Source organism: Pristiophorus japonicus, chromosome 3, assembly GCF_044704955.1.
Source record: "Pristiophorus japonicus isolate sPriJap1 chromosome 3, sPriJap1.hap1, whole genome shotgun sequence".
Classification (NCBI taxonomy): Eukaryota; Metazoa; Chordata; class Chondrichthyes; family Pristiophoridae; genus Pristiophorus; species Pristiophorus japonicus.
In genome coordinates, this window is record NC_091979.1 from 319,152,470 (window position 1) to 319,168,278 (window position 15,809).

The 15,809-nt window shown below is 48.8% G+C and overlaps 1 long non-coding RNA gene across 1 annotated transcript in view; it reads right to left on the reverse strand.

Annotated features, from left to right (window-relative positions):
* Window positions 1–12,994: 12,994 nt before the first annotated feature.
* Window positions 12,995–15,809, reverse strand: part of LOC139259612 (uncharacterized) — a 74,294-nt gene continuing 71,479 nt past the window's right edge. The window contains exon 4 of the long non-coding RNA XR_011592615.1: window positions 12,995–13,188. This is a non-coding gene — a long non-coding RNA (uncharacterized lncRNA). The remainder of the gene's footprint in view (window positions 13,189–15,809) is intronic.

The window sequence follows — 15,809 nt, forward strand, 5'->3', positions numbered from 1 at the left end:
TCTCTACGGTCTCTTGCCCTGACATCTGGGGCCTCTCCTCTGGCATGGACCCACATTTGCCGGAAGCTGTCTCTATAGCCGGTGCCTTGGAAATATTCACTGCAGGACGAAGTTGTGTGCCATCACTGCCCCCATTAATTTGCAGAAGTTAGCCGCGATATGGTAGTTGCAAATGGATCCAACCTGAAACCCACCAATGTTTGCGAAATGCTCGTTGTGAAGCTGAGTAGTCGCAGCACGCCAACACCTACACACTCTGCGAGGAGAGAACGCAACACTGACCGCGACCTCTGTGGCCGGCTGCTACTCCCTTTAATTACTGCCCCTTGATTTACCTTGATTTGTGAATGGTAACTTTTTTTGGCGTGTTCCCCGCCAGCCGGTAAGTGAGGCAGAAAAATGAATTTGGCGAGACCGGCACCAAGGAGGCATTGCACGCGTACTGATGTCAGGATTTCCATGGCGGTAGTCGGCGAGGCGGAAAATCTTTGCACCCTTGAAGAAGCAGAACCGAATTTCCCATCAGGCAGCACCACCGTCTAACGCTGCCGCCGAGCCATTTACGCCCCATTGCCGCCTCTCCCAGGTGGTATCAGCTGGCGGTACAACCGAATTTCGACCCCTGAGATTTTGCGCCAGGCGCTAATGCTTTAGATTGCATGCAAAATTCATTCTCACTGCTCAAAGAAATGATTTGGGCGCTAAATCAAGTCTTAAAGGCCTAGTTCAGTGGTGTCACACTCACAGGGTGGACGGATATCGGGTGCAGTCTAATCACAACTCATTATTGCCACAGGTTTTTGCCAGTACTTAAAGGGAAGGTTCTTTGATACTGCAGCCAGGGACGGATTAAGAGTGCCTTGGGGCCCGGCTAGTATCCTGATCATGGGCCCCCTACTCCCATTCACATCCTGCAGTAAATGACATTAGTGAGCTAAGTCACAGGACACTACACTGAGTATGTATCCGGTCACGGTCAGGTCAGGTCTATGCCTCAGGTTATGTTCTCATTGCTACTATAACGACTCCCATTTAATATTTTATGTTTCCGAATAATCAAACCGATACCTTGATGAAACCCTGTATAAACAGTAAACAACAACGCTTTAATAAAAAAAAATCCTTACATTTTGAAACTAAATCGACAATGACAACAATTTCGAATAAGACTGTGCAATTTTATTGGAAGACCATCATTTGTCATTTGTATTCTATTTTCTCCACAGAGGCAACTACCATTACATTGGTCTTTTCCTAGATTTTTGTCGGCTAAACTCGTCAATGATTTTTGAGAAGTCAAGTCCTCGCAGTACTTCGCTCTTAATTCTCACGATTGAAAGACTATTAAGTCAATCTTGTCCCATTCGGTTCCAGACCTCATCCTTGATGCGTTTTAGTTTCGAGAAGGATTGGTCACCACTGCAATTTGATACCATCCTCGACAGGTATATCCGAAGAGCTATTTCAGTGTTAGAAAAGGTTTGGGTGAGGGCGTGTCTATTGAGCAATTGGTACATTCTCAGCTCTGATGGCTTCGTTTGTTTGACACAACTTGAGGGTTGAAGCTCTGTTGAGGATGCCACCAAGTTAGAAAACTGGATGAATTAATTTTCAATCCTGGGTTCCAGATTGTTGGGATAGGAACAGGCAATATTTGCTGTGGCTTGCTTGATCTCATAGTCGAGAGAGCGGCTAGCTTGGACAGGAATCCAAACTTACAGTTGATTTCCTTGTGTGCTTCAAGGTGATGTTTCAAGGTATTGATTAGTTGATCAATGATGACAAGGAACACTTCAGTTTTGAATTTCTCCTTGGGTGACAGCACAATGTTTTCAGCGTCTCCATCGTCATAACGGCGACTGCATACCTGAATGTGCCTCGGAGCTGAATTGTACTCATTCTGGCCACAGTTTAATCCCTCGGTCTTCGAAGTCCTCAAACTCTGTTCACCGTGTCTTGACAAAATCGACAAGGGACCCGAGTAAGGACATCATGACATTTAGATTCAAGCCGATCTCTTGAAGCGAGAGATTGGTCAGGTGAAAGCGCTTCAAGACTGTGTTCCAAATAACAATGAGAATCGCTGAATCCAGGTCGCCCAGTTTGTCAAGGATCAACTGAGCTTCATTTCAGCATTCAACTTTCTGTTTCACCTCAGTTGCCAGAGATTCCAACACTTCACATATGGGAGTGTAATCTTTGAGCAGGGCTGACACTGCTTCATACCTTGCTGACCATCGAGTAGCAGAAAGCTGTTTGACGACAGACAGCCCTAAAAACTTTAGTTTTTCATAAAGCAGTCACCAGCGATACGTTGATGCAGAGAGAAAAGTGTACAACTTTTGTACAATGTCAAAAATCTGATGATCACTGGGCTGCGTTCGGCATTGTTTTTCCCCACAAGGTTGAGTGAGTGTGCTGTGCATGGTATAAACGTCGCATATGGGCATTGCTCTTTGATGATAATTTGGACACCAAGTATTTACCACTCGCATTTGAAGCATTATCATAAGATTGTCTGTGGCAATTTTGTACATCAATCCCATTCTCATCCAGAAAGGCCAGTGTTATTTCTATTATTTCTATTATTTCTTGTCCAGTATGACCGATTATCGGCAACAACATGAGGAATCTTTCCTCAGGATCAGTCGGTAGAACATAGCGGACAACAAATGTCAGCTGATCTGAGTGTGTGGCATCTGGTGTTGAATCAACAGATACTGAATAGAACTTCACTGATTTCAATTCCTGGATAATTGTCTCAAGTACTTTGCCACCCATCAGACTAATCAGTTCTTCACAAGTGGTGGAAGACAAGTATGAAGTATGCCCCTTGCCTTTGTTGGCAAACTGCTTGATGTGTTCAGCAAGAAATGCATCGTAGTTTGCGAGATCCTCCAACACACCCAGATAATTACCATTTCTTGGAGACCCAACGATTTTGTCTCCACCTCGCAATGAAAGACCTCGTTCACAGAAAAATGTTATGACACAGACAGCCCGCTCTAGCACCTTGCGACAGCACTGCAATTCATTTTCAAACTGGAAGACAATATGACCATCCACAAAACCAGTGCCTGCTTGTCCAGTGCACATTACTACCATGGCTTCTCTGTGCTGGTGGCTGTTTTCGTGAGATGAAATCGTCTCATCTCCATGCTTCCAGTCATTAAACCCATGAGTAAAGTAGCTTCTTATTTGTGCTGTGACCTTGCAAACAAAGCAGTATACACTACCGTTTGATGGTGACTAACAGAGCCACATTCACTCCACACGTTCCGCTGTCAGTTGGTGCACACGTGTGAAGAAGGACTTCGAGCAGTATCAGCGACATCCTTCCTTGGCATGAATCACACCGGAGTTTTGGAAGTCTTTATCACAGTTTCGGTAGTCCTCACTACCTTTTGCAATCCAATGGCTTTACATGTCTTCTGAGATATTGTCTCCCCACAGCCCAATGTCGCTCATAAATTGCATCTCTTTCAGCTCAGTATGTGCCAGTTGGTTGTCATCTTCTTCAACTTTTTAGACTTGGAGCTCCAACTCGCCCAACTCTGAGTCTGGTGCCACGAGTGGTTTCATTGTTGAACTTAACTGCACAACGTCATCTTGGTCTTCATCTTCATGATCTTGCGTTATTAGCTGGAAAAAATGTTCCAGTTTAAGCAGTTTAGCTACTTCTCGTCTCTTTTGCTCCTTGCGTAGCTCGTGTTCGTTCCTTTTTTTAACCCGGATTTGTGTGTAGAATGCATCTCTAGAAAAAGGGCATCTCGAGTCTGTTTACATCAAGTCGACAATAACATGCGCCTGAGCCCTCGTGGCTTCGCTCCACTCCTGCTACGTCACTTACCTCAATACTGTTTACTCTTACACTTAATCCCACCCTGTATGGGCCCCACTCTCGGCTTGGGCCCCACTCTAGGCTTGGGCCCTACTCTAGGCTTGGGCCCCACTCTGGGCTTGGGCCCCACTCTAGGCTTGGGCCCCACTCTAGGCTTGGGCCCCACTCTAGGCTTGGGCCCCACTCTAGGCTTGGTCCCCACTCTAGGCTTGGGCCCCACTCTAGGCTTGAGCCCCACTCTAGGCTTGGGCCCCACTCTAGGCTTGGGCCCCACTCTAGGCTTGGGCACCACTCTAGGCTTGGGCACCACTCTAGGCTTGGGCACCACTCTAGGCTTGGGCCCCACTCTAGGCTTGGGCCCCACTCTAGGCTTGGGCCCCACTCTAGGCTTGGGCCCCACTCTAGGCTTGGGCCCCACTCTAGGCTTGGGCCCCACTCTAGGCTTGGGCACCATTCTAGGCTTGAGCCCTAGGCGACTGCCCCATTTGCCTCCCCTTCATTTGTCTCTGACCACAGCAGCACATTCTCAGCATTGCTGGCTGTGTAGCTGCCTCACAAGGAGAAGCACAACAAGGAGAGGGAGTTGGAGGTCTGGAGCAGGTGTGCTGATGGCAGATCCACCTCAGTCAGGTGGTCAGGGTGATTGAATGCTTCAACACATGCTACATACCACCATCTGTACCACAAGCTTCACACACTGCCCAAAGGACCAGACTCCTAGCACTTACCAACCAACAATCTCCACCTACTAACACTCACACCCACAGCTCACGCCTTGCAGACAATGACAGCTATTTAACTATGGCAGGCACAAGGGTCATTAGTTATTTGAATGAATGTGATATGTGTGATATGTTTACGCACAAATTTATTAATGGAGTTTGCAATATGTTGTGGTCTCTCTTATTTCACCCTTGTGCCCAGGAGGACGCTGTCATAGGGCAGGACACGGTGATGGTATGATGGACATGTGATGAGCAAAAGGTTTCTGGGGTTTAAGTCATCCTGGTGAGAGCCCTGATGCCCCTCCTCATCCCTGTGCGCACATGTTCCCACATTTCTGGCTGCCTACGCTCTCTCCGCCGTAGACCCTGGAGGGCGAGGTGACATGTGTAGCAGTGTGGCAAATGTGGCAGTGTAAATCTGTGAACAATAAATGTAGCCACTTTGCGAAACAATGCTGATAAAAATGAACCTTGAAATGACTCATACAAACTGATCCCCTGGTTGAAACTGACCAGAGACCTCAGAAACTAACCTGCTGATAGGTGCGAGTGATTAATGCGGATGCCAGCATCCTGAAGCTGTGTGCCTCCTCTCCCTGTCACTGTCTGGTCCAGGTGCAAAGTTAAACGTCCATAATGAATTTGGCAGATTGGGCGCTCACTGATGTCACGATCTGCCTGGCGTTGAAGTCCCCGGCGGTACCTTGTATCGGCAGCGCAACGGAGGCTCCGGATTTGCTGTGCACCGCGAGATTCGCCTCACCCCAGCGCTCCTGCGTCAGTGCCCCATTACCACCCTCTGCAGGCGCTAACAGGAGGCACTAACCAACTGAATGCTCCCCCCTCTGTTCCTTCCTGACACGCTGCTTGATTTTACCCAAATCACTACTCTGCTCTACAGCCTTGACTTTTGTCTTTAGAATTATAAATTTGCCCTTACCTGAACCTTCTCCCCATGCTGTCTTATTACTTTAAAGCTCTATCTAGCACCCTAGTTATTCAATTCTCCAGGACACTGGTCCCAGCCTGGATAATGTGGAGTCCATCCCAATGGAATAGCTCCCTTTTAGCCCAGTACTGGTGCCAGTGCCCCATGAAACGAAACCCCTGACTCCTGCACCACTCTTTCAGCCACGCATTTCACCTTCTAATCTTTTTGTCCCTGTGACAATTTGTACGTGACTCAGGTAGTAATCCAGAGATTATTTCCTTTGAGGTTATGCTTTTTAATCTCTCAGCAGAACCTCATTCCTAGTTCATCCTATCTCCCCACATCAATGGCCTCCTGTAACACAGTGCCATGGTCAATTTGCCCATTCTCACTGCAGTTTTTGTTCTCATCCACACAGGTAGCACGTACCTCATACCTGTTGGACAAGGACAAAGGCTGAAGTTCCTGCACCACTGCATATGAGGTCCCTTTACCTGCCTGACTCGCAGGCACATCCTCCTGTACCTGACCAATAGCTAAATCTCAATCACTACCTGACATAATGGGTGTGACTGCCTCCTTGGTCAAAGTGTCCAGGTATCTCTCCCTCTCCTTGATACATCGCAATGTCTGCACCTCAGACTCCAGCTCAACAACTCTGAGCCAAAATTCCTCAACATTTACCGCAGATGTGGTTGCCTGGGATCATGCTGCTCGCCTCAAACTCCCACATGCTGCAGATATTGCACACCTCCTCCACTGCCATCTCTATCCAACCCTTTCTTACTTTATTTAATGAATAAGAGGTTTTATATAATAAATTCTCTTGCTTTTTTTTGTTATTTAGAAACATAGAAACATAGAAAATAGGTGCAGGAGCAGGCCATTCAGCCCTTCTAGCCTGCACCGCCATTCAGCGAGTTCATGGCTGAACATGAAACTTCAGTACCACCTTCCTGCTTTCACGCCATACCCCTTGATCCCCCGAGTAGTAAGGACTTCATCTAACTCCCTTTTGAATATATTTAGTGAATTGGCCTCAGCTACTTTCTGTGGTAGAGAATTCCACAGGTTCACCACTCTCTGGGTGAAGATGTTTCTCCTCATCTCGGTCCTAAATGGCTTACCCCTTCTCCTTAGACTGTGACCCCTGGTTCTGGACTTCCCCAACATTGGGAACATTCTTCCTGCATCCAACCTGTCCAAACCCGTCAGAATTTTAAACGTTTCTATGAGGTCCCCTCTCACTCTTCTGAACTCCAGTGAATACAAGCCCAGTTGATCCAGTCTTTCTTGATAGGTCAGTCCCACCATCCCGGGAATCAGTCTGGTGAATCTTCACTGCACTCCCTCAATAGCAAGAATGTCCTTCCTCAAGTTAGGAGACCAAAACTGTACACAATACTCCAGGTGTGGCCTCACCAAGGCCCTGTACAACTGTAGCAACACCTCCCTGTACTCAAATCCCCTCGCTATGAAGGCCAACATGCCATTTGCTTTCTTAACCGCCTGCTGTACCTGCATGCCAACCTTCAATGACTGATGTACCATGACACTCAGGTCTCGTTGCACCTTCCCTTTTCCTAATCTGTCACCATTCAGATAATAGTCTGTCTCTCTGTTTTTACCACCAAAGTGGATAACCTCACATTTATCCACATTATACTTCATCTGCCACGCATTTGCCCACTCACCTAACCTATCCAAGTCACTCTGCAGCCTCATAGCATCCTCCTCGAAGCTCACACTGCCACCCAACTTAGTGTAATCCGCAAATTTGGAGATACTACATTTAATCCCCTCGTCTAAATCATTAATGTACAATGTAAACAGCTGGGGCCCCAGCACAGAACCCTGCGGTACCCCACTAGTCACTGCCTGCCATTCCGAAAAGTCCCCATTTACTCCTACTCTTTGCTTCCTGTCTGACAACCAGTTCTCAATCCACGTCAGCACACTTCCCCCAATCCCATGTGCTTTAACTTTGCACATTAATCTCCTGTGTGGGACCTTGTCGAAAGCCTTCTGAAAGTCCAAATATACCACATCAACTGGTACTCCTTTGTCTACTTTACTGGAAACATCCTCAAAAAATTCCAGAAGATTTGTCAAGCATGATCTCCCTTTCACAAATCCATGCTGACTTGGACCTATCATGTCACCATTTTCCAAATGCACTGCTATGACATCCTTAATAATTGATTCCATCATTTTACCCACTACTGAGGTCAGGCTGACCGGTCTATAATTCCCTGCTTTCTCTCTCCCTCCTTTTTTAAAAAATGGGGTTACATTGGCTACCCTCCACTCGATAGGAACTGATCCAGAGTCAATGGAATGTTGGAAAATGACTGTCAATGCATCCGCTATTTCCAAGGCCACCTCCTTAAGTACTCTGGGATGCAGTCCATCAGGCCCTGGGGATTTATCGGCCTTCAATCCCATCAATTTCCCCAACACAATTTCCCGACTAATAAAGATTTCCCTCAGTTCCTCCTCCTTACTAGACCCTCTGACCCCTTTTATATCCGGAAGGTTGTTTGTGTCCTCCTTAGTGAATACTGAACCAAAGTACTTGTTCAATTGGTCTGCCATTTCTTTGTTCCCCGTTATGACTTCCCCTGATTCTCACTGCAGGGTACCTACGTTTGTCTTTACTAACCTTTTTCTCTTTACATACCTATAGAAACTTTTGCAATCCGCCTTCATGTTCCCTGCAAGCTTCTTCTCGTACTCCATTTTCCCTGCCCTAATCAAACCCTTTGTCCTCCTCTGCTGAGTTCTAAATTTCTCCCAGTCCCCGGGTTCGCTGCTATTTCTGGCCAATTTGTATGCCATTTCCTTGGCTTTAATACTATCCCTGATTTCCCTAGATAGCCACGGTTGAGCCACCTTCCCTTTTTTATTTTTACGCCAGACAGGAATGTACAATTGTTGTAATTTATCCATGCGGTCTCTAAATGTCTGCCATTGCCCATCCACAGTCAACCCCTTAAGTATCATTAGCCAATCTATCTTAGCCAATTCCTGCCTCATACCTTCAAAGTTACCCTTCTTTAAGTTCTGGACCATGGTCTCTGAATTAATTGTTTCATTCTCCATCCTAATGCAGAATTCCACCATATTATGGTCACTCTTCCCCAAGGGGCCTCGCACAATGAGATTGCTAATTAATCCTCTCTCATTACACAACACCCAGTCTAAGATGGCCTCCCCCCTAGTTGGTTCCTCGACATATTGGTCTAGAAAACCATCCCTTATGCACTCCAGGAAATCCTCCTCCACCGTATTGCTTCCAGTTTGGCTAACCCAATCTATGTGCATATTAAAGAAGAATTAATTGATCTGGGGGCCAATTTTAATGACTGCCACTCACTGCCATCCACTGCCATCCACTGCCGCCCACTGCCGCCCACTGCCATTCACTGCCGCCCATTGCCATTCACTGCCGCCCACTGCCGCTCACTGCCATCCACTGCCACCCACTGCTGCCCACTGCCACCCACTGCCACCCACTCCCATCCACTGCCATCCACTGCCGCCCACTGCCATCCACTGCCACCCATTGCCATCCACTGCCACCCACTGCTGCCCACTGCGGCCCACTGCCATCTGCTGCCGCCCACTGCCATCCGCTGTCATCCACTGCCGCCCACTGCCACCCACTGCCATCCACTCCCATCCACTGCCACCCACTGCCATCCACTGCCGCCCACTGCCACTCACTGCCATCCACTCCCATCCATTGCCACCCACTGCCATCCACTGCCATCCACTGCAATCCACTGCTGCCCACTGCAACCCACTGCCATCCACTGCTGCCCACTGCCAGCCACTGCCATCCACTGCTGCCCACTGCCATCCACTGCCTCCCACTGCCACCCACTGCCATCCACTGCCTCCCACTGCCGCCCACTGCCACCCACTGCCATCCACTGCCTCCCACTGCCACCCACTGCCATCCACTGCTGCCCACTGCCACCCACTGCCATCCATTGCTGCCCACTGCCACCCACTGCCTCCCACTGCCACCCACTGCCATCCACTGCCGCCCACTGCCATCCACTGCCATCCACTGCCTCCCACTGCCGCCCACTGCTGCCAACATTCCTCTGCTCGAACCGCCCAGTGCCACTTTCGATGTGGCCTGGAGCGGGTGGGAAGGGAGAGCCGCCGGGAAGTGCCCGTCAATGTCAGCGGATGGCTGATGCACGTAAGTCGACTCCCGCCCGCCGAGATGCCCGATTGGTGTGGGCGGGAGTCGGCGGCAGGACGGCGGGGGACCGCTGGGTGGAGGCTGCTCTGTCCTCAACGGTAAGTGTCAAGATCCTGTAACAAAGGTAAGTGGAATGTTGATAAATTATTTATTTGCAGGGACTTACCTGGAGGTCCTCAGATGTGTTTTTTTTGTTGGTGACGATTTTTATTTTGACCTCTTCGACCCTCCGTGGGCCCAACTCCATCCTCGGCGGCACTTGGGAGGCAAGTGCCTCTGCCGCTGAGAATGAGACTCCCGCCCGCTGCCGCCCAGATTGGTGGCGTACGTCATTGGTTTGTCACCCTCCGACATCGAGGGACCTCGGCGATGAAAACCCCGCCGAAAGTACCGTCCGATCCTCGGCGGCCATCGGCGGCACTTTGGGCGGCACTTGGGCGAGCGGAGACCTTGACCAAATTCAGCCCCATAGTTTCAATTATTAATTTAATCCTGTATTAGCAAGTTATAGGGCCTGAACTTGATCAATGAGCTGCCCAATACCACCCACAGCCGCCAAGGTAGTGCTGCCTTAAATATTTTGTTGTGATTCCTCATGTACAGCCCATCTGCCGCCCAGATCCCGCGGGGCGGGAGTTTCTTCAGGGAAGTACCACCGGTGCAACTTCCTACTGCCCGCTCAGGCTGGAGGCTCCAAAAATGGGATTGTGGTGGTCTAGGATCCTCTAACATGCTGCTCCCGCCAACCAGACTGACCGCTGGGAAAAAGGTGCTCTGAGCGGGTTGTGATTCGGGCGGCAGGGACAATCGCACAGAATAGTCCAGAATGTACATCCCGGGGAACAGACACACACTGCACCATTATCACACCCTCAGAGTGGTCCAGAGTGCACATCCCGGGGAACATACACACACTGCACCATTATCACACCCTCAGAGTGGTCCAGAGTACACATCCCGGGGAACAGACACACACTGCACCATTATCACACCCTCAGAGTGGTCCAGAGCTGCACATCCCGGGTAACAGACACACACTGCACCATTATCACACCCTCAGAGTGGTCCAGAGTGCACATCCCGGGTAACAGACACACACTGCACCATTATCACACCCTCAGAGTGGTCCAGAGTACACATCCCGGGGAACAGACACACACTGCACCATTATCACACCCTCAGAGTGGTCTAGAGCTGTACATCCTGGGGAACAGACACACACTGCACCATTATCACACCCTCAGAGTGGTCCAGAGTACACATCCCGGGGAACAGACACACACTGCACCATTATCACACCCTCAGAGTGGTCTAGAGCTGTACATCCTGGGGAACAGACACACACTGCACCATTATCACACCCTCAGAGTGGTCCAGAGTACACATCCCGGGGAACAGACACACACTGCACCATTATCACACCCTCAGAGTGGTCTAGAGCTGTACATCCTGGGGAACAGACACACACTGCACCATTATCACACCCTCAGAGTGGTCCAGAGCTGCACATCCCGGGTAACAGACACATACTGCACCATTATCACACCCTCAGAGTGGTCCAGAGAGCACATCCCGAGTAACATACACACACTGCACCATTATCACACCCTCAGAGTGGTCTAGAGCTATACATCCTGGGGAACAGATACACACTGCACCATTATCACACCCTCAGAGTGGTCCAGAGTGTACATCCCGGGTAACAGACACACACTGAACCATTATCACACCCTCAGAGTGGTCCAGAGAGCACATCCCGAGTAACATACACACACTGCACCATTATCACACCCTCAGAGTGATCCAGAGTGTACATCCCGGGTAACAGATACACTGCACCATTATCACACCCTCAGAGTTGATCCAGAGCTACACATCCCAGGTAACAGACACACACTGCACCATTATTACACTCTCAGAGTGGTCCAGAGTGTACATCCCGGGTAACATACACACACTGCACCATTATCACACCCTCAGAGTGGTCTAGAGCTACACATCCCGGGGAACAGACACACACTGCACCATTATCACACCCTCAGAGTGGCCTAGAGCTGCACATCCCGGGTAATAGACACACACTGCACCATTATCACACCCTCAGAGTGATCCAGAGCTACACATCCCGGGGAACAGACACACACTGCACCATTATCACACCCTCAGAGTGGTCCAGAATGTACATCCCGGGTAACAGACACACACTGCACCATTATCACACCCTCAGAGTGATCCAGAGCTACACATCCCGGGTAACAGACACACACTGCACCATTATCACACCCGCAGAGTGGTCCAGAATGTACATCCCGGGTAACAGACACACACTGCACCATTATCACATCCTCAGAATGAGTTCACAGATGCAAATTAACTGCACAAAGACTTCACAGATGTAAATAAAAAGTACTCTGTTGAAGGGCAGGTGTGGTATAGGAAGTGGAAATGTGCTACGGGATACAGTGAAGACTCGATGGAGGTGTACTATAAGGGTGTTTAGAACATTGCAGGCGGACCAGATTTATTGAGTCCATGTGAATGTTCAGATGGTATGAGCTTATGTCAAATTATTTAGGCAAAAATGAGATCATGTAAGGTTCTGTTAGGTAGGAGGATGTGAACCTGCGAACAACAGGAACTCAAGTATAGAATACAGGACAATAGATATAACGAGTAACATGTCATATCAGGGGTGGGGCTCGGCAATGTGGACTGAAGTGTAAGTCTTAATGTGTGCCCTCCAAGTTGTGCAAATATCTCTCATTCAATGACAGCCTTCCTGCATTGGTCACCCTTGTCGTTGCGAGATCGCCTGATGACAGGACCCAATAAAGAGTCGCATTATATGTGGACGCCAAGATATTGCTCAGAGACCAGTACACCTGAAGGAGGTCTGTCTGTTTCTCAGCACGTACCCCAGATGATATAAAAATGAAACACTGGCCAAGAGTTGGTGAACAATGTGTCTGTATTGAATAGTGCAGCATGGCAAATGACAGGACATGCAAACAAGTGAATCCAAAAATTGTACATTATTTCCAAAACCAGTCAAGTGAGAATCCAAACGAACCATGTGAAGCAACAGCAATAGCTTAATGAAGAGTTACCAACATCACCAGCACCAACACCCAACCCTCCATCCACTACCACCACCTCTCTTTCCCCCCCTCGATGTGAGGCCTATTGCCTTCTTCATGGTTCCGCTTTCACCATGGCAACACGCACCCCTGCCCCTCACCGCCTCTGCTCCATGACATTGTGGAGCCCTGCTGCCGTGTTCGTCTTGGAGAGAATGTAGGGGGCGAGATGGAATCCGCTGGCAACTCCTCGGGATCTGTCGGCCTCGTTGGTGAGGTTTCGGGGGTTTGCATGACATGGCCCGAAACCATCGATTGGCACATGACCTCTACAGAGTCGGTGTTTCGCTCCACCGCACTGATGAGCCGCGACATCCTTGTACATTGTATATCCCTGTCTGGAGTAAAAATCAAACAGCGAAGGTGGCTCAACCGTGGCTAACAAGGGAAATTAGGGATAGTGTTAAATCCAAGGAAGAGGCATACAAATTGGCCAGAAAAGGCAGCATACCTGAGGACTGGGAGAAATTTAGAATACAGCAGAGGAGGACAAATGGTTTAATTAGGAGGGGGAAAATAGAGTACGAGAGGGAGCTTGCCGGAAACATAAAAAAATGACTGCAAAAGCTTCTTTCGATATGTGAAGAGAAAAAGATTAGTGAAGACAAACGTAGGTCCCTTGCAGTCGGACTCAGGTGAATTTATAATGGGGAACAACGAAATAGCAGACCAATTGAACAAATACTTTGGTTCTGTCTTCACAAAGGAAGACACAAATAACCTTCTGAAAGTACGAGGGGACTGAGGGTCTAGTGAAAGGAGGAACTGAAGGATATCCTTATTAGGTGGTAAATTGTGTTAGGGAAATTGATGGGATTGAAGGCCAATAAATCCCCAGGGCCTGAAGGTTAGCATCCCAGAGTACTTAAGGAAGTGGCCCTAGAAATAGTGGATGCATTGGTGATCATTTTCCAACAGTCTATCGATTCTGGATCAGTTCCTATGGACTGGAGGGTAGCTAATGTAACACTACTTTTTAAAAAGGGAGGAAGAGAGAAAACGGGTAATTATAGACTGGGTAGCCTGACATCAGTATTGGGAAAAATGTTGGAATCAATTATTAAGGATGAAATAGCAGCGCATTTGGAAAGCAGTGACAGGATCGGTCCAAGTCAGCATGGATTTATGAAAGGGAAATCATGCTTGACGAATCTTCTGGAATTTTTTGAGGATGTAACTAGCAGAGTGGGCAAGGGAGAACCAGTGGATGTGGTGTATTTCGACTTTCAAAAGGCCTTTGACAAGAGATTGGTGTGAAAAATTAAAGCACATGGTATTGGGGATAATGTACTGGCGTGGATAGAGAATTGGTTGGCAGACAGGAAGCAGAGAGTCGGGATAAACGGTTCCTTTTCGGAATGGGAGGCAGTGACTAGTGGAATGCTGCAGGGCTCAGTCCTGGGACCCTAGCTCTTTACAATATATATTAATGATTGGGATGAAGGAATTGAGTGTAACATCTCCAGGTTTGCAGATGGCACTAAACTGGGTGGCGGTGTGAGCTGTGAGGAGGACACTAAGAGGCTGCAGGGTGATTTGGACAAGTTAGGTGAGTGGGCAAATGCATGGCAGATGCAGTATAATGTGGATAAATGTGAGGTTATCCACTTTGGGGGCAAAAACACGAAGGCAGAATATTATCTGAATGGCAGCAGATTAGGAAAAGGGGAGGTGCAATGAGACCTAGGTGTCATGGTTTATCAGTTATTGAAAGTTGGCATGCAGGTACAGTAGGCGGTGAAGAAGGCAAATGGCATGTTGGCCTTCAGAGCTAGGTGATTTGAGTATAGGAGCAGGGAGGTCTTACTGCAGTTGTACAGGGCCTTGGTGAGTTCAATTTTGGTCTCCTAATCTGAGGAAGGACGTTCTTGCCATTGAGGGAGTGCAGCGAAGGTTCACCAGACTGAGTCCAGGGATGGCTGGACTGACATTTGAGGAGAGACTGGATCGACTGGGCCTTTATACACTGGAGTTTAGAAGGATGAGAGGGGATCTCATAGAAATATATGAGATTCTGACGAGACTGGACAGGTTAGATGCAGGAAGAATGTTCCCGATGTTGGGGAAGTCCAGAACCATGGGACACAGTCTTAGGATAAGAGGTAGGCCATTTAGGACTGAGATGAGGAGGAACTTCTTCACTCAGAGAGTTATTAACCTATGAAATTCCCTGCTGCAGAGAGTTGTTGATGGCAGTTCATTGGATATATTCAAGAGGGAGTTAGATATAGCCCTTACGGCTAAAGGGATCAAGAGGTATGGAGAGAAAGCAGGAAAGGGGTACCGAGGGAATGATCAGCCATGATCTTATTGAATGGTGGTGCAGGCTCGAAGGGCTGAATGGCCTACTCCTGCACCTATTTTCTATGTTTCTATGTTTCTATGACATACTGCCCCTCACCGCCTCTGCTCCATGACTTTGTGCAGGAGGGCAGTGGAGCCCTGCTGCCATGTTCGTCTTGGAGAGAATGTAGGGGGTGAGATGAAATCCACTGGTAACTCCAGCTCCTTGGGATCTGTCGGCCTCGTTGGTGAGGCACCGGGGGGTTGCATGACATGGCCCGAAAGCATCGATTGGCAAATGGCCTCTACAGAGTCGGTGTTTCGCTCCACCGCACTGATGAGCCGCGACATACTGGCAGAATGCTCCTCTGCAAAGGTGGCAATGCTGGCACCTATCCCAGCCCTGGCCTGCAGCAGATCTCGACCTATCTCGACACTCGTCCTCGACAACTGCACCATTTCCTGGAATGCCTCCCCCCCGTCCTGCATCCTCATCGGCTTGTTGCATCATCATGGATGATTGTGGCTTGGTGGCTTTTCCGGCACGGCTTCTGTACCTCCCAACACTTGTTCCCACGTCGTCCAATTCGAATCCCAAAAAATCCGACCCCGAAAGCGATGTTGGCCGAACAGGTGACACACATGTCAGGAGGCTGGAGTCATCCTCTTGCAGCTC